At 39.8% G+C, this 20,632-nt stretch overlaps 1 protein-coding gene across 2 annotated transcripts in view; it reads left to right on the top strand.

Moving 5' to 3' along the window:
• The first annotated feature begins 1,028 nt into the window (after nucleotides 1–1,028).
• The window catches only part of erbin (erbb2 interacting protein), a 55,091-nt gene continuing 35,487 nt past the window's right edge, over nucleotides 1,029–20,632 (top strand). The window contains exons 1-2 of one of the 2 annotated variants that reach the window (XM_035185129.2): nucleotides 1,029–1,817; nucleotides 10,756–10,821. The gene's annotated coding sequence lies outside the window, so the exon portion shown is untranslated. The remainder of the gene's footprint in view (nucleotides 1,818–10,755; nucleotides 10,822–20,632) is intronic. The other variant, XM_035185130.2, reaches the window with a different exon arrangement.

Here is a 20,632-nt window from a genome sequence, read left to right as displayed (position 1 = left end):
AAAAAATATATAAAATAAATATAAAAAAAATACATTGAAAATAATTGTTAGTTTAAGCTCTGGTCTTGTTTATAACCTCTAAGGTTGATGCAGTCAACACATTGGTAAAAGTTGCATATATTGCAGACTAAGGAAAAGCTGAAAGATAGATTGTTTAAACCACTAGGACTTAATATACATGATTGGATGTTTTCAACCAGGGGAGATGCACAAGTCTGACACTGAGCTTTTCCTCAGCTTGGAAGAAGTTGTCCACTCACCCCCATCTTACTTTTCTTATCTTGTTTTACTTAATACCTGAATGCCTAAGCAATCTGTGTTGTTGTGTTTATGCTAATTAAGCCTATAGACATGTATTGAGTTTAATTGAAAAATCCCAGCCCAATATTCCTGTTTGATATCAGCTGAAACTACAACTAGTATAGATACGGTCTGTATTAAGGCATTTGTTTGTTTTTTGCCTCAGAAAAATAGGGAAAATAAGTAAAATTTCCCCAAATATTCCTGTATCTGTGAACAATGTGTTTAACCAAATCACACAGATGTGGGCCGTTCTACATGATCTGCCTTTGATTACTAACAGTCAGGCTCACAAAACCTCACTGTGATCGCCAAGAAGATATATTGGCGTCGTAAAACCCCACAGTCCGCAGACATCATCCACAAAGCCATTTAATACAGATTGAAATTAAGATATAATCAGGAGAAAGTGATCATCGGCATTCTTTTTGTGAAGAAGGGTTCATATTTCTCCATATTTTAAATTCACCTGCAGGGGGGGAATGTTAATCACACACTAGGGGGCGCCTCAGGATTGCAAAGGCCTGGTTTATGAGTTTATAGGGAAGGAAAAAATAAGAATTGAATCCCTAGTATAACTATTTTCTCCATTTGAATAAAAATACAAATTTCTGTACTTTTATTCCCAGAAACTGCGATAACAACTTCATGGATGGATGTGGATTGTTTTGATAAAATAATAAATAAAAGATTTCTATTTCCGTTTCTGGTCCATATTTTCATCGTTAAGGAATAAATAAGAAACAAATGTCTGCCGGGGCTGTGGACGAGGGGAACAGGGGGAATAGGGTGAAAGTGTGCGGGTGAGACAGTGAGAGCATCGTCGTCCCTGGAGGGGGCGGTGGGAGCTGGACTGGAGGCGGACAGCCGGCCCCCTGGTGCAGGCGCAGAGGTCGCGGGGAGAAGGAAGCAGCAGCCGCGTCGTGTTCCTCTGAAAACAGCCTGGATGTAGCGCAGCACCTCCGCTCCGGCCGACCTGCGTTTCTACCTTTCATTAGCACCGTCGCCATCGCTGCAGATGTGTCTTCTTCCAAACGCAGAGGAGATAATGAGCGAAAACATCTGGGCGCGGCACACTTCAGAGGAAGCTGCTCGGCTCTGTCGGAGGTCGTTTTTGCCTTTTGTATTTCCTTGCTGAATGTCGTGGACATTTTGGATTTTGTTTTACTTCTAAGTGCTCCGCGTCGTTAAAGTCGCACACATTGAGGACCCGGTTTTGTGCGGTCGCTGTTCGCTTCGCACTCTGCCGGCTGTTGTCTTTTAATTGAGTAGCTCGGATATTTTAAAAAGTGAGGACAGAAGAAGCTTCGGCTCGCTGGGAGAACTTGAGGAGACGGTGCCTCTTTAAGTGGGCAGCGTTAGCTAGCTGCTAACACTAGCCACACAAAAAAAAGGACCCACACTGAAGTAACCAAACATCTCGCTAATGTCCACTTGCTTCAGTATTTCTCTGATACTCGCAGCTCGCCCACAGCCCGGACACCATTAACCGAGACAGCGACTCCACGTTGACTGAGGTGAGTCTCTTTTGTTTGGGCTAGTTTTCTGCCTTTTTTGCCTGTGGGGCCCCACACAACATGCTAACACCGATGCTAGCTGCAAGCGTAGCGTCCAGGTCCCGTTCTGGTGCTGTGTGGTCCCGTCACTGAAACAATGATTGTGCGACATCACACGAACTCTGCTGGTTCGTGAATTATTCGAGTCACATTTGTTTGAATAAAAAAAAAAGTGTTATTTTTTTTTTTTTTAAAGCTAGTGAGATGTTTAAGCAGCTGTTTTTTTGCACATCAACAGCTGGACGTGGTTACATATTTTCACTGAGGCTCCATTGGTGCTCGTCTGTGTTAGATCGCATCCACACGTCCAGTAAATAGCCTGATTTTATATCTACAAGAACAAAGCATCGCAGCACGTACATCACTGTGTCGTTTTTCAACAACAGCCGCAGTCACATCTTTTGTTGCCGGAGCATCTTCACTGCGCCTCGGCGGACGGAGCCGGGATTAGCCTCGTCTGCACTGCAACATATCGGCGTTTTCATTTTCTCACACGCTTCGCTAATCAGATTACTGCCCCCCCACCCCCTCCCCACTTAACTCCTAATGTAATTTAATCCCGTTAAGACTGAGAAAGATGCGGAGGGAGCTAATCTCTGTTTGATTAGAGGAATTTAACAGGTCCAGCCACTGTGTGTTTTTTCTTCGAAGTGTGTGTTAGTCACCTCTGTGGGGAAATGCTGTCAAGCGCAGCAGCCCCGAGACACCTCGAGAGGACATGACACAAACAACGATCAGGTGGAAATAGCAGCAGGTCTGTGGTCGTTTTTCCGTTCATATCATGGAGTGCTTTGTGGTTTCAGCACGACACAATGCGTGCAGTCTAGATCTTCTCCTTGTCTGAATAATAATCTACAAACCCATGCAGATGATAAACTGAGTTACACATCCCTGTCGATGATCTCACGTTGCAATGCAAAACAAAGTTGACCCAGCTGGACCAACCCAGGAAGCTGCTGTTTGTTGCCATAGAGAGAATGCACTTGTGTTGTTATGATACAAACACTGCGTGAACTTTGAAAGGCAGGTGAATTTCCTGCAGGCCTGCTTCTTGCAACACAGCGACAAGCCTCTGCTGCCTTAAACCTCATACCTTGTATTTGATGGCTGCCATTGTCTTGTCGTAAAACGCACACTGGATCTGATCAGCCTTCAAAGGGCATTCTTGCTCTGGTGATAATAATGTAAACAAAGACGAGGATCTGCCAGCTGCCTCTTGTCATTGTTGTAGGCCCACAATCCAAGAGCGGGTAGCCAGCTGCTTGTAGATTATTAGCCAGGTATTCATGATAATGCTGACTGGTGGAATGCATAATGTAAAACTTCAGTGTGTCCAGACCTTGGGGTAATTTCCTCAAACTATATGCATTCACTGTTGTATTAGTCTTTTGCTATAGTGCATTTTTTTGATAGTTCATTGAATTAACAGCAAATGTTATGTAAGGCTGTTCTTCAATATATATATATATGAAATAAATCACAGAAACATGCACATAGTCTTGTGACAGCAGTAACTTTCCGCTGTGATGTTGAAATCCTATGTTGGCGGAGCCTTTAATTTATCAAGTTTCACATTTGATCATTTACAACAGACCTTATCTTGAATCGTAGATAAGGTTCCCTCAAACAAAGGCCCTTTACTGTACTGTTCTTTTTCTCACACCAGTGTCAAAGCAGTGCAGTTACAGACACACTCGTCCAGCAGTTTGTTGTGCCACTCGGAGACAGAAAAAAATAAAAGACTTGACAAAGGCTTTCAACTAACGTTGCAGAGTCACATTTCCTTATCTTCACCAAAAATGTCACTCTGGCTGCATAATAGTTAATCCAAAGTCCATAATGCTCCCATTGTGAATTTTTCCCGTATCTCTGTATCTCACTTTGAGTTGAACAAATACAACTCCCAAGAATTAGGCCCCGGTCACCCAGGTTAAACCCCCTTTTTTCCATTTAAACAGCCTGTCATTGTATTGTTAAGCGATTCTGAACTCTTCCTGGTTTCCTTAGGTGGCAATATATTTACTTCTTGAAGGTGATTGAAATCTTGTCAGATGACCAGCTTCAGAGCGCTTTCTATATTTCTAATTATCCAAATAGAGTGAAACTAATTTGTTATTTGCCAGAAATAAGTAATTTGAAGACCTTGAGCTTTAGTAAAAAAACATATTTTATTAAGATTACTTGAAGTGGCAGTCAAAGCTTTTGAACACTTAAAAAAAATTGGATAATAATGCACTAATAACTAATCCAGTTGGAACATGGTAATAATAACCTGATGTATCAACTGATAATAGTGTGAGGCAAGTGGTTCATTTCATACATTTTTAGTTAAGTTTAAGTCCCTAAAATCTTCAGCGTAATGTACCTTGACAAAAGGGATCACATCAGTGGGGGATAATTATAATACGTCTTGAGTGTCCTTTAATGTAACTGGCACTTTCACGTCATCGTACATGTTTGCCTTAGAAGTCACTGAGAGGAAGACGAACCCTGTACCTTTTTGTTTCTGGTGTGTGTCACATCTATTCCAACAGGCAGAGTCAACACAGAGTTAACACATTTCTGCTGCAGCGCTCCGCTCTACACACAGTTTCAGTGTTTGAACTGGTGCAACATCTTTGTTTAAGCTGTTAGTAATATTCGTGTATGTGCTCGGACTGGTTTGGGTAGAAGTTTGTCTTAGTCATGTTTTTCTGAGTACCTCCATGAGCCTTCTTAATCACTACAGAAGCCGCTGGTTGAATGAATTGTTGGCTGCAAACAAGTGTGAGCGTTCTACTCCCTCGAATGAGGTGAAAGTGTCAAACAATGGATGATTTAATTGCGGGCGGTAACTTAAATTTTGAATTGGTAATTGTAGTCATGTGGCAGAAAGGCAAAGTCATGGGATTACTCAGCCACTTGAGGAATCCTGTTCGTAGCACGAGGAACTGAGGAGAAGATCACAACGAGCAGGTGTTACCAAACAGCTGCAAACATTTTATGACTCTGCAGTTCCTTTCTGATGATTGCATGGGATTAGTCGGCTAAATATTAGTTTTCAGAGTCACAGTAGTGGCACATGACTCTTAAAGGTAGATCGCCTTGAAATGGATGTATCACTTTTCGTACAGGCTGTCTTCAGACCTGGCATGTGTTGATGGTACCTCTGCCAAGGAGGTTATGACACAAAAAACAACTTGATGGATTTCCATGAAACGGTGGAAGGATGAGTCAGAGAAGAACCCTTAAAATGTTTTGGCGAATCAGGGGCAGGCTATAGGTTTTTTACTCTCCACTCTGTTAAACAAAGCGAGATGGTTCCTTTTCCAGCATTTTCAGTTTCCCCAGAGAATAATTCATGGATCTTGATGGGGAAAAAAAATGAGGCACATTTAGGGAACTGATATCTGAGTGTGTGAAATTTGGTGCAGCTTGATTGAATATATGGGAATATTGGGCCTTGGCAGACATATGCGCTCTAATGAGTGCCATTCCAGTTAATAGCTTGTTTCAGACCCACTGATTCACTCAGCCTGCATTCAAAGCACTGGCACACGTTTTTGTGCCAAATTAGACGTTTCTTTGAGAAACACATTTGTTGTGACATCACAATTTTTTCCCCTATTGTTACTCATGTAGACACAAATGTCTCTTCTTGGAGTGTAATTGATTGATTTATTTTGTCACTACACGTGCTGCATGGGATTTAGATCTATTCTCTGAGGAAAGATGGTGGCATCACAGCAACATTTGAAGGACCACTTAGTTTGTCATGATGATAAATCAGTCAGAGATGAAGACAGCGTTTATAGATTTCATTTTCTTGGTCTGTTGCCCAGTGGCTATTAAAGCTGACCTAACAAATAGCAGGTATGTACATTTATAACTGACAGAGATCAATGTTTAATGAATAGCCTGTTAAAGACAAAGAAGGATGGATAGTTCATAACAGACTATGACGGGGTATTTGTGGGAATGTACATAACAATTTGACATTCCAGTCTATACATTTAACACATACATACAGTACATCTATACATTCAGACCTCCTTCATCATTGCTCTGCTTTTGTGACCCAATTAGAAGAGCATCTGTCTGTTCCTTCAGTCTTCTGTATATCGGCAAATATTTTCAAAAAGAAAAATCCCTCCTCAATTTTGTGTCTTCTGTCTAAATACGAAACCACATAGGAGCCTGCTGTGAACAGCTTCCATTCTCCCCCTGCATAATGTATCTGAAAACTAAAATGAAATATATTACTGGTACTGGTACAGAGAATATGACGGAATTCTCTACAGGAACTTATGTAATGGAATAATTTTGAAATTGTTTTGTTTATGGAAATGGAGAAGAGGAAAGAAAAGAGTTCTCACAAGTAGATCTGGTAAGAACTGTTGTAACATCACCTATAGAGCTGCCTCCATAAAGTAACTGTTTTTGAGTGTAGAATGCTGGTCAGTGTCTATCCACATAAAGTAAGAGGTCTGAGCATTGGGCACAGAATAAAGCAAACAGCACAATGTTGATGTATAGTCATGTATTTTATATAACGGTACTACATAATGTTTTATGTCCAAAATTCCTGTCAGGCATAAGGGAGGGAAAGCTTAAGTAATAACCTTAGAAATGGGCTATTAGCAGGCAAAATGTTTGCAGAATGATAGAAACACTATTTTACTGCACATTAAGCTGTTTTTTGCTTGAATATGAGAATGAAACCTGCAAATAAAATGCCCTGAGAATTTTATAAATAAGGTTTATCCAGGGCAACCTGGTTCATCTCTAGTCATATTCACTACAGATGAACATGCAGCCAGAAATCATTAATACTTTATTTTATAAATATTGTGTACTGTAAAACGCTCCATTGGTGAGGCTAGATACCACCTGCAGTTTTACTAATCCTCACTTATTTGGCACCAGACTCTTTTATTTGATTCATGTGTGATAAATACTACATTTTCAGCTACTCATAATCTATTTTGCCATTGTAAATGACTTCATCTGGATCTGTCTGCTGCATGTGGTGGACTGTTTGTCCATGTTTTGTAGCTGGACTGGAGAAGGTAGGGTTAACAGAAACAGTCGATAATCAGTGTCATGAGACAGGTTTCCCAGGATTGATTTCCCGCTAGTCCGGGGTGATGACGAGGCACAGCGTCCCCAAGGAACAGTCTCAGATCCGACTCTGGCCTACTACCCTGTATTCATATGAACCTAGCTGTGTTTACATTCAGTTATGATAGAAAGCAGCTCAAGTCTGTTTTCAGTATGTGCCTCGAACATATCTGAACTTGAGATCAGATCATTCCCCCCCGCTCATAATGCAAATTACCACATGCATCACATTTTCTATGACCAAAAATGGTCCTTTAAGATACAGTAGTTTCTCTTCTTGTGTCTCAGACTAAAATGTTTCAGTAGTAATTATACATTTAATTTCTACTCTACATGTTTAAGGAACTGTTTTTTTGTTCCTGTTGCTGAAGGAGATTGCGCTATGTTGATGGTACTTATAGAACATCAGTGACTACACTAGCTCTGAAATAGCATCTGTGCACACAGGCAATGTGATAGGTTTGAGAACGCAGAGAAGATCTGCGTTTGGTTTTCAGGTGCAGCAGTGTGTTGTGATTTAAACTGGCTGAACAGACACAGTAGTCAGCGCCTCGTTCACTAACCCCAATACACCATAGCCTGCCTGTGAGGTCATGGGACAGGTTACAGGTTAGGTATCGCTCATTCTTTACGTGTGTTTACCACTTGTATTAAAGGACTCACAAGTCGTGGTCATTGCCAGCTTTACTTGCAGTCTGTGAGCGAGCAAATTTAAATTTGGTTTGCAGTGTTCTGCAGAGTTTATTAGCAGAGCAGAGGAACTCACTGGCCCGGTTGACGAAACAGAAAGACCTGTATTACTCATAGTGAATGAGCCCAGTAATGAAAAATAATGTAATTATTACCATAGCAAACAAAACAAATAAACAACTGTATTACTTGGCTCCATCTGTGTGATTGGCAGCTTAAAGAGCAGAAATAAGCCCTGCCCTCCTTCGGTTTAAAAAGCTAGTTACATCATTTATCACACTACTGGATAGTTGTCTCTCTAATTACACCATAATGGTGTCTAGAAAAATATGGAACCGAAATCTTTTTTTTTTTTACACTTCTCAAAGTGACAAAAAAGATCTGTAATGTAGTGTTTCCGTGACTTGGTGTGCAGTGCTTAATTGCTCCACTGCTGCTCTCTGTCTCTCCCTCTCTTACACACATGTCTGCTGTGTCTCAAATTGGAAACTTTAGTATAATCACATGCAGCACAGTGTACACAGTATACTCACTGATCTAGTCCATGAGTTTTGGCCATAGACTGTATATAACGATGGGCGACATGTATCCACTTCCTCAAGAAATGAAGCTAAAATATCCCAGGCAGTAGCCATCAGGTACCGAACAATACCAACCCACCACTGCAGGATGGATGCTGCCGCTGCTTCGGGATCAGGGCAGGCGTCCTCGCTCCTGCACTCACTTTGCACGTTGATGGGCACCGTCACTGGTCAGAGGTTCTGGGGACCCATTTGGTACTTAGGGTTTTGCTTTGCGTTTGTTTGGTTGCTCTGGAGTTTATGAGTCTGTGTCTGTCTGCCCGCCGAGAACTACATGCACCTTGCGGGCGCGAAAAAGACGCTACCAGTCATAATCATCTCTACGGCAATGTACTGTATAATCACGTTTGTTGGAAGAACTTATATTTTGGGCTGTTATGTCTCATAATTGATAATTTCATTCATCCAACAATCGAGAAAAGAAGTGGATGCTAATCTCAGCAATGAATCAGATACACAACTGCCCAATAATGCATTCACAATGCAACTTTATTTCTAGAAAACTTTACGTCTAAATTTTTTTTTTATTTTCAGAAATATTCCCCGATCAGACCAATCACAAGGAAATGCTTCTTAAACTGAGTCTAATAAATCTTTGATGATGAACAGTATAACATCCGATAATTTATCATTATTGATAAACACCAACAAAAAAGAATATATAGTTTTTAAACAGAACGTTGCCGTAGAGATGATTGCAACTGGTAGTGGGTTTCCGCTGTAGCTGTGCGTGCTCCCGGGAGGTGCATGACAGTCTCTGCACAACACTGGCGCCGCAGGGGTGGAGGGGGGGTCAGGGCTGCCCACGCTGCTAATAAAAAACCTAGAAGAAACACTGATAACGTTGGAAGAGGCACATGAATCGTATTGTGCAAAGTACATTTTAGGCAGAGCTCATATACATAGGGCACAGGTGTTTTCCTTCAACCAGATACTTCTGGTTTCAAAGTGTGCTCGCAATGGGGCTGTCTGTATGGGAGAAGAGGCTGTTGGTGTGGCAGCAGTGTTCCCCTTCCCCCCACAGATCACACCCCCAGTTTGAAAATTGACACTTCTCTTGCTTTATTCATCTGTGCGACGGAGAGAACTTTTGTTTGGCGAGATTCAGAATCCCAAATAGATGGGATGAGGATAAAGGCACCAAAGAGGAAGTGGAGCAGAAACTAATGAGTGTCAGTGCAGTCCAGTGTGTTTGCAGCTGATTGGGAGACTCTATGAATAAGTCAAAAAAATTCTTTCCCCTCCTCTTTTTTGCTGCCTCTTTCGCTCCCCCTCGTTCCTGCTCTATGGCTCTATTGTCCTCGATCAGGATAGTGGAGGGATGATCCTATCTTTTAGCTGGCTCAGTTTGTCTCAGATCAGCTGGCAAGGCTAATGCTTTTCCAGACATGCACGAACAACACTCTTGTATTGTTGCTCTAACCTGTGAAGCAAGATCATGTCACATGTCAAGGCTGAGTCTTGTTCAGCTTCTTGTTTTTTGTAGACAAACTCTATGTATGTTAGTTTAATTTGCTTTTTTTACTACTTCGTGATCGCATTCAGATTTTTGTAAATGTTTAACTCACAACATTTCAATGTTTTGACAGGATAAAATGAGACTTGCAGAGAGAGTTGGGTATGCTGAAAATGTAAAATGTGTTGCTTTGTGCGTTTGGTGTGTCCCCTCTGGCAGCCCTAACTCGGCTTGTAGGAGGAGCTTTTCTATTTCCGAAACTTAATAAATTCAGCCTCCATTCAACAGCTCTCTCTAGTTTACTGAAAAATCTGCTGACAAATCATATTTTTGTCGAACATACTGAACCTTTGTAGCTTCCACAGTTACAAAGCCAACCCCTAACAAGCATAACTTAACATGATGACAGAGAGGAGGGGTCCTTTGACCCAAATTTTAATGCTAATTAACATGCACCATGGAACATGGACATAACACAAAATAATCTGATCTCGTCTGTTTAGATTTGGGCAGTTTTTCGTCTCCTCTTACAAATAATTAGACAAATGATCACTGACAATATATAATAAAAGTGACTTTCTAAGATATGATAAGATGAACTTACACCCATTATGAATATGAGTATAATAAGGAGTTTGCGAATATCATTTCACAGTAGTATACAATATATGAATACATATGACTATATGATATATAGTCTCTTGTTTCATTGTTACACTGACACCAATATCATATTTTTACATTTAAATCCTATCAAAATGATAAAAAAATTGTATATTCACACAGTCATCTGATAAAATCTGTTTATTTCTCAGATGATAGTCTTCAACATACTGTTGTAACCTTTCGCTTGGTTACCATTATTAAGGTGATGTAGTGTCAACCATAAATGGACCAGGTTCTACCAGTGCTTCAAGTTTTTGTAACATCAATCCATGATTATACTTATAGCGACAAGAGGAATCTATATACATTTACAATGGGGCCTAAACCTTTTGATAATTGCTAGTGGTTTTATTGCTTAATTTGTTTGGTGCTTAATTTCTCTTTTTTCATTGTCTTTTTTTATTAGATAAGCAAATTGTTGCTGTCATCTGCCATCCACTGGCATCCAGGCGCTTGAGTCCTAAATGACAAGGTATGTAAAGCACCCCATTTATTTCATGTAATTTCCCTTTCTTAGAATGTAATGTTCTATTTATTCCCTCTGCAACTCTAACCTGCAGTTTACCCAGATAACGTTTTTTGGCTTTTGCTTTGTGATATTTATTAGTGTTTTATTTTTGGCAGTTACCCTACCTGTCACATTAAATACATCAGCAGTACGCTGAATCTTTTATGGGGTTTGTATTTTTGGATTCATATCTAAACTTCTTGAAGTAACCCTGTCTGTATGAATAGTGTTCATCTGATGTAATGTCGAACATTAGTCCAACTCTAACAAGAAACAACAGGACGGCCCCACCCAGTTCTCCTGGAGGCCAAGATACATGATACACCTGCCAAACTAGCTCTGTCCTCATTCAGCATCCTATTTCAACTTAAAAGGTCAGGAAATAGCTACCCCCTAGACACTGTTCAATTTAAAAATATTTCATGATCAGTTCACTATTCACAGCTTCTGACCTGTGTGACCTTGATACAATATGGCAACTGTAATACTTGAAGCAGCAAAGATATCATGTTTAACTCATGTAATCTGAAATTGGCAGTATGACATTCAAGACTGATGGTGTTGTTATTGGGACTTCACTGTTATTCTGCTGCTGCTGCTTCAGTTAAACCTTGTCAGTCAAAGAAATTGATAATTGGTTTTACTGTGACAGTTTTCACACAAAGCTAAGTTATGGGCCCACAAGAACTGTGAGGTTGTTAATTCTAATAGGTTGTAAATTACGTTGTTGGTTCAACGACAGAGTCCAAGTACAAATCGCCCTCAGGGTGTTGACTGTTCATACACATGTCATGTTGTCAATGCCATAGACTGCATACAAAGATGGACGACACAGCGACTCTCCAATAGTGAAGCCAAAGTGTCTCGATCACACCCTAGTGGTTGGCTGAATTACAGATCTTATACGTGTCTCTTCCATGTTATTTGATGGAATATTGATCAAACTAAATGGTAAAAGTACATGTTCAATAGTTTTTTACCAGTAAGTTGTTTATTTATTGTTATCCCATTGATGAATATTCAAGGAGTAATTCTTCCTGTAAGTTTGGTTTTCATTAGTTATTTGATGCTATAAAACATTGACAGTTGAGACTGACTAACAATTGGTCGAGCGCGTCTCTCGACGAAACCTCTGGATCATGGCACAATCTCCATGATCGCTACTGCGCAGACTCTGGCTACCACCGATGTTGTTGAGGTATATCCGAGGTGTTTTGGCTTAATTTCTGGATAGTGGGAGATCAGGGAGACGCACTGTCCATCTTTATTTCCAGTCTATGGTCTTGGCCAAATGAAGGGGGAAAAAAAGACTTACTAACCACAACATAAAACCAGTCACCGTGACTTCATGTGGCCTGTTTAGAAGAGTTCATTTATTTTGTATGTTTTATTATTTTCATGGCCAGATCAGCCGCTGCATTAAACCATTTACCTGTTTTAATGTTGTAGTTGAACTGTGTATATCAGTTAGTAATAGAAACCTTTTAAGATGGCTCTAGATTTCTCTCCTTTCCAGTCATGATTTAGTCAAACATACATGTTTACTGCTTGGGTTCACACAAATGTCCCTGCATTCGGATAACGAGGTTATTAAGTTTGACCAAAGTCATACTCTATAGATAACACATTTCTTTACGTCTAGACAGTCCCCAAAAACCATAAAGTGTCTGTCTCGTGGACGCTATGGATGCAAGTCTTATGACCCGCAAAGTGAAGTCAACACAACTGAATGACAGGCAGCCAGTGTTGTTATGTCAACTCACTGCTACTTGAGGCAGCTCTTCTTTCTTAGCTTAGTTGACAAGAACAGGTTTGCCTTTCAAAGCTGAAGGACTTTTGCCTTGTCTGAATTGCAGTATTTCCACATTTACTTGTTTGACTACTTGGCTTTTCCCATAACTCATAACCATGTTGTTTGCATAATGTTCACTCCGCTGCAGGCTTGGCATTTATCCACCTTTGAAACTTGGATTCAAACCAATGTCAACATTCTAGTCTCTCATTTCCACAATCATTATTTTTTTGTCCATTATAGGGATTTCTTTTTTCTTTGTTCATTAATCAACACCAAAATACGTGGGGCAGAAAATCATTGATGGACTGCTACACGATGACTATGGGGCTACATTATGTGAGTGCACTTTCAGCACTGTAATCAATACATGCCATTTTAACAACTGTTATAGCACCATTCAGCCACACATGAGAAGTGGTGGGTTATTGAGCCTACCCAATATAGACAATCAGGTATAGTTCAAATTTGCTGCCAGGTTTTGCTCTGTGATATATAAAAAAAAAAAAGAAAGCCAGGCTATTGCTTCAGGGTGTCATAGGGGCACAGGTGGAGTCTCCAACTTCGTGATCTGTCATCTTGGGCTCCTTGTGTTTACTCAATATTAAAAAAAAGGTGTGTCACGGCATAAGTCTCTGTGTTTTGAGCATTTGACTATACTTATGTAGTTCTAATCCATAGAACTCTCTCTATACTGTTGAAAAGATTCTTGCATTAAAGGTCAAAGAGGTTAGTGGTGTTTGAGTCTTTTGTGGGGACCAGCTTGTGGCATAATTTTCACATGGTTTTCTGATCTGTGTCAGATTTTCATACCCATGTGAAAGAAGTAGAAACCTCTTTTAGGTACGACCCCCTTATTTTCCCCTTAGCTGGTTTGAGGCCTTCTGTTGGTAATCACCTCTCTCTGTGTCACGTTCTCTCGTCTCCATTTTTCTGTTTGTGTTGCCCTCATGTACATTTCTTGTCTGTGCAGTGTGGAAAAACCCAAAGTGCCATTCAAATCGACAACAAATATTTCCTTAAGACTGTGCATCACAACGAACTAAACGATGTAGCATTATATAAAATGATCCATGTTTTTCTACCATTCCAGGATGTATATCGTGATATCAGGGTTTTATTTTTTTTTTCGGTAGTTGAGAGTGAGGACAGAGGATGTTGCACCCTGTAGTGTTAAGCCCTATGAGGCAAAATGTGATTCGTGAATATGAGCTGTAAATATATAAATGTATATGATTTGCACAGCTATATTCTGCGGGAGGCAAACAAGGGAAATGTGGCAGTTGTCTGCATAGATACATGCTCTGACCTGAATGTGTCTGTCCTGGTTATTGAGACTTGGCAAACTGCATCTCACTCCCTTCGTCTTTCTATCTCATATTGACTAGCAGACGAGCATCTGTGTGTGTGTTACCTCGTCCTTCATAGCTCTCCGCTGCATCATCTGTCAAACATGGATAGGACTCGGAGAGGTTTTTAGGAACTGCTGTAGTGACTAATACAATGTCCATTTAATATTGAACTTACTGTAAACATAGATTTCAAGTACCACACAAATCAAAAGCAAGATATTTACCTCCACTGTGTTAAGATTTAATATAGCTATCGCCTTTTATGTCCTTCTTGCTAATTTACTATCCATTCCTTTGCTTTTTCCATTGCCGGCCATCTGTGGGAGTAGCCTAGATTATTAGCCCTACAGCTCCTCTTGAGCTCTGTGAGTTGGAAACGGAACAAGCAACATTGGTCTGTAGCACATACTTGGTTCAGTGTAAACAGCAATCATCTGCTTCTCTTGTACTTCATGGTTCAAAATTAACTGTTACACTGAATAAGATAACTGTGTATTCAAGTGTCACGTGGAACCGATCTCTGAGCCGAATGAACCCTGACACTTTTTTTTTTGTGTGTCTGTCACATGCTGTACATCAGTACAATAACATTACAACTAATGCAAATTCGATTGAAATTGAATTTACATTAAAAATACAGGCTGTCTCACAACTTTGCATGTCTTCCTAACTCAAATGTTTTATATAAAACCCAAAGTAACAATGGTGACATTATGTAGATGTTGTGATTGGCAGATTTATTCTATGTTTAGACAGCCTCATTTCAAGAAGGGAATAACTATTGAAGTTGAAAAGTCATTTTTAGTCAATTTAAAATTACATTTAAAATGTCAGCAAATTATCTGTTATTTTGCTGTCTCTCTGAATGTTCAGTTGAAACAGCTGAGTGTTGTTTATGTTAACACAGTCACAACACTATGCATAAGGAAGACATTCTGGTGTTTTTACAGTATGTGAGGAGGCGTTATGAGCAGCTGCTGTACCACTAGTGCAGTGGGTTATATTTGACTGCATTAAGATGATAGCTTGGCTGTTGAGGAGCACCGTAAACTTTAATTGGTTAGGGTCAGCCAAATAATGTTGCTTAACTGTCGTGATGATTGATTTCATGATACAAATAGAATGCCTATATCCTTTTTTAGGACATTGAATATGGGCAGACAAGGAACCAGAATATAATGACATTAGACTCTACTCCATAAACACATTATTTACTGCAACTTTGTTGACAAGAGCTAATCTCATTGTTACGGGTCTCCTCTTTGCAGCAATGAATCCTGGAGACTCATATTTAACTTGATCTCATATTTAAGTAAGAACTTACCGGCAGAAGAGATTTTTGTGCAACTATTTATAACCTGCAGAGAACTTTCCCTCTTTGCCCTGGTTAGTCTGAATGAGTTCATAATGAAGATGAAAATACCCTCAAGCAATCCATTTCGAAGGACCTCTCACCTTTTAGTTCTACATGCACACATGTAGAAATGCATTATGTAAAGCACTGTGTAGTAACACTCCAGTTATAGGTTTCGGTTAGGTTTTGCTTGAAGCCAGTTTCTACTAGCTAATCCATTTTACATACCTTCGGGGTAAAGGGAATCACCAGCAGTTATTTAAATTGAAAAATTGGCCAAATATAGATGATGTAACATTCATGAAAACCTTTTATGCAAAACCTAAACCCTGCTAACGTAGCAGGTCAGTTTTAGAACTCATGTTGCAGCTTTTTATTTGTCACAGTTCGTTTTCAAAATAGATGGTTTTGCGGTGTGTTTCTATCATAAAGATCTTGAATATTGGGGCATCAAGCTATAAGGGAAATGGTAGCAGAAAAGGGTCAGAAAAAGGCATATGGAGAGGGAAAGGAGAAAAAAATAGTGCTTTGCTATAGGAGGCAGCATACTTGCACGAGATAATGCTATAGTTAATTCGATAAGGCAGCTTTGCACTTTGTCAAGTCTAATACCTGCTAGCATTTGTCAATAAACAAGGCTCTTCTGATTAGAAGTTTTTCTTGGTTTCACATGGAATACAAAGCAAGTGAATTTATTCAATTAGCTTTACCAGATATAGTTTATTTCGCTGTGCTGCACACATTTAACAAACTTCCCCTGTGGCTCAGATTCAACTTGCCCTACGAAGTGATCAACACTTGCAGATAAAACAGTGTTTTAAAAGAAGCTCTCCCCCTTAGTTTTCTCATTTCATGAGACAAGCCCAATTCCTCAGGACAGATGTTTACAAGAAGCTCTTGTTTGAGAATCTCATGCTTTTTGAGCTCAAAATTTCTTGTATTGACTTTGAAATAGTTTACGTCAAGTGTCAGCTATGGTGAACTTGTCACACAGGATACCCTGGTCTTCCGCATCTCAGCAGAACTGTCATCAGCCTCCATGAAGCCAGGAAGTGGTTTTCAGAGAGAGACACAACAAGCTACTTATGAAAGGCTTTGGTTGTAGTTCAGATGTTGTCTTTCGTGGACAGGAAAAAGTTTTTAATGCAGTCTTTCACTAACTTCTAGTATAAAAAATGTATGTAGATTTGTTATGTAGCTGTAGCTGATGTCATAAACTCCAGAAAATGTCTGCCTTTCACATATTTCCCAGATTGTCTGGGTCTGACACGTTTGTATTCTTCCAGTTTTGTGACCGCCGAATGTTCAAAACATCAACACGCCCAATGGCTCGCTATAAATTTTCTGGACATTTTACTAGGGGGCCGGCAGGAAAAGGTCTGGAACATGTCTGGAGCAACTGACCCGGAACATATACATTCTCACATACAGCCCTTCCAGAAAATGTCCATACCCCAGTGTCTGAAAGCAGCCATAGAAATTGTTTAGACTGGGATGAAGTGAATTACTGATACAGGCATTCTGAAATTCCACTCAGATAATAGACTGTTGTTGTTGCTGCCAGTAAAATAATCTCCTTCATTTATTCAAGCTGTTCAGAATCTGATTGCTGTCATTCTCACCAGTCCGTTCATTGTAGCATATTGCTTAGTCGATCATGATATAGACTGTGTGACAACACTTGACAAAAATCAATGAGCACTACATATTGGTCTTTCAATAATTTTAATATTATAACAGCAATGAGCATGCACATCCCAAGTTAGAGGCTCAAGTTTTTTCACATACTGTGATTAGCATCCATGTTTAAAGATATGAAGCCAATATATTACTAAGCTAACTCTAGTGTTGTTAAATTTAATCCTGCACATTTCTGTTTAAATTGATAACATTTTTGGTAATTAGCAGATCAACTACATGTTATTAAGCCATGGATGCTCTATATATTTTTCATTTTGACATTAGTGGACTTGGTGAATTGCAGGATAGTCTGCTACCAGCTTGCGTGAGAGGTCAGAAGATAAACATGCTCATTAGTCATCGTGTTACATGGGAGAGAGGACATAACCTTTGGAAGTGGTTTGTCTCAGCCCTCGTCGTTCTCCAGGGGAACCATGATATCTCTATAGCCTCAGCGTTGTGACGGCCTGAATAATTGGAGTGAAAATACGACTGCATTAATTTGCCTCGGGCCCATCTGTGTCCAAAGAAATAACAAGGGGATTATTAATTTGCGTAATTATGATAGTGATCTCTAAGGGAATTAAAGACACTATGGATTGAGACTATTTGAAATCCCCTGTACCATGCGACAGGCAGAGAGTGCAGATAGAAAAAAATAAAATATATATTTTTCTATTACAACTTATATTAGTTTCAATCAGATGTGATTTCATGTCTCTGTGATATAGCCAAAAATATTATAATATCACAATATTTTTTTTCCATATTGAGCAGTAAAGATAATCATTGATGTATACAACCAGTACCATGAATGGGGAAGGGAACACATTCATGTTTGTTAGACGTCAATGATACACACAATGGCTGGTTCAAATAAAAACTACAAAGGAACCCTTTTTTTAAATGTAGATTTACATGTATATTCAGTTAAGCATTGAAATCCTGCATAAATCGCAAGGTTTGGTTTTACACAATCATTAAATTTAGTTTTTCAGTCATTTGAAACTCTCCATAACCAGTGTGCTTTAACATTTATGCTTAGACTAGCATGAGACAGTGTCATGTGGGTAGACCACATGTCAGTAGTGGGGACAAAACGTGTAAAACTCCACTTCCACTTTTCCCCCTGCATCAAAAATGTTTCCATCTGTCCAACTTAACACCCGAACTCGACCACTTTCATTAGATTTGGAAACTTTTTTAATTTAAATTCTACCCAAGTCTCCAGGGGTGTGCATAAACAAAGAGTGACCTTGATGTGACCGGAGTTATACAGTTATACTTTGTTTTATGTTGGTATGTAGCAGGAATGTACATTTGTGAATAAGATACAAAGCCATAGGGCTTGTTCCAAGACAAACATTAACATTTTAAACAAATAGCCAAGTGTGCTAAAGCAGATTGGGGGCGTGTTGTTGTGCGTCATAGTGTGTTGGAGGACTGCATCATTAAACACATTATGTCCATGGTCAAAACCGAGTATTGTAGGAATGGTTAAAACAGATGGTGGCTTGTCTGTCTAAAGATTTTTTTTCTTCTTTGTGGACTCTAACTGTATTCTGTACTTCATGAGTCATTCATTGTGTTAATATGTTCATTTTTATGATTCTACACAAAGAAAAAACACTGTTATGTGTCCCAATGATAGAAAGTTTTCAAATAATATTCAGTTTTTCTCAAGCTCCAGTGTTTACTATATGTGCATATATATGGGGTACGGTGGCCTTGTGTTGCAAAAATACATTTTACTTGAACATATTCTGATATAGAGAATGTTTCTACATTATGAATAGATTAATACAGTATATATAATACAAATGTGTTTAGGTTACGTGTAAATGTTCAAGTGGATGTACGTCTCACTCTTGTGATTCAGTCTATAGCAGCCACTCAGAGTAGAAAATTGGGGAAGATGCTGTAAAAGGCACTTTGTCCTTGTCACAGATCAGATTACCTGCCTTCATTTCACCATGAATTCAAAGAAAACAATCATGGTTTTGTTTGAGAGTCACGCAAGACCACTGAGAGCAAAGAACGCTGGTGAGAACCAAAACCAAAGGGAGAGTGAAACTGGAACTTCAGGTTCCACTAAGCTGTAAACCCCCACTATGGATACAAAAAGGTTGTTTTTCTCCCATTTCAGCCGTAATTCCAGCCATAGTTTAGTGCTGCTTAGTTTTTGTATTTGAGGATTTTATCCTATGTTTATTTAGACCATTTGTTTGGTGGGGAGAAAGACAGCATGTCGTCTCTGCCAGTAGTGGTAAAATAAGAAAGTACACATGCATATGTGTCTTAACTGTGCCAGGGAATAGTAGGTGTAAAGAGTATGTACTCCGGATCCATGGATCTGTGTGTCTTAGTCAGCTGCTGAGCTGTTGTCCTCTAAGCTCGATATCCCACTGCATTATTGAGAAGTAGCAGTTCTCCTGTTGTGCCAGCTGGAGTTGAATGTAATGCTGTTAATGAGGTACCCAGAGGAGAGACTGCCATGAACTGTTATACACTGCCCTTCAGTGTAGAGATTTATCCTCCCCTTTATGTATCTATACAGATATATCATTTCTCAAAAGCACTTCCTTGTAAATTAAATGACTTGGGCAGCAACAGTTCGCAGATGATGGAAGTCTCCTGTGCAAAATCACACATGAACTCTGAACGTTTGTGTGTTAACGAACACTAAGTAAAATGTATAGCCCTTGACAATTCTCACAGCATTCTGAAATGACTACAAGTGGAAACATACTGATTAGTGTTTGCAAGTTGCGTTCCATAGAAGTGTCGTAACTTAAGTCATTTTCAGACATGACCTGTGGGAAATATCTGGAGGATTGGCTACGGAGTTTAGCCGCAGTTTGCCTTGAACACATGCACAACACAGCGGGAGTTTTTCTGCACAGACGCGTTCGCAACAGAAAAAAATCCTCTGCATTATTCAAGCGAGAGGTGGAGCAGCCAGGTGCAGAAGGCAGATGCAGGAAGTGACGTATTAATTCCGCTGCGGTGATCGTGTGATTTCCTTGACAACACAAGACACCGTCGTCGACTCTTATCGCCACAAACTCTCCTGACATTTTCGTCAGTGTATCACACCACTTTTTCACCTGGGATAGGGTTTGAAGTTCTCTCAAGCCCCCAATCGCTCGCGGTGAATCCCCCGCTGTGTTCTCACATCGAATTCTCCAGGATTTCTACAGACTTTATACCAGGAGACCAGGCGGGAAAAAGTCAGCAGAAATTGCGGAGCCGCTCACTCGGACATTTGTGTTCACACGTTCACCTTCCCCAGATAAAACTAGTATCTGTGGAGTTCTGTGCATGTCTGAAAGAGGTTTTAGTCTGCTCTCATAAAGTTGAAACTTATGCTATTTAAATCTTGTGCAACAAGAAGTTTGATCATAAAAAAAGGGTTTTGTGTGTGAATCCTTCTTAGACACACAGATTGTCTCGGGTCTTGGCAAAGTATATGATCCCATATGAAAGGGGTTGACGTTTACATTCTAGCATACTGTATAGCCCACTTGCACTCCGCCCTGGATTGAGGAAGTGACTTATCCTTTCCTCTTCCTTTACAGACAGAGCCATTGCATGTGT

The sequence above is a fragment of the Hippoglossus stenolepis genome, chromosome 18 (assembly GCF_022539355.2).
Source record: "Hippoglossus stenolepis isolate QCI-W04-F060 chromosome 18, HSTE1.2, whole genome shotgun sequence".
Taxonomy (NCBI): Eukaryota; Metazoa; Chordata; class Actinopteri; order Pleuronectiformes; family Pleuronectidae; genus Hippoglossus; species Hippoglossus stenolepis.
The sequence above is the reverse complement of the archived record's forward strand: the minus strand, read 5'-3'. Positions and strand labels throughout refer to the sequence as shown.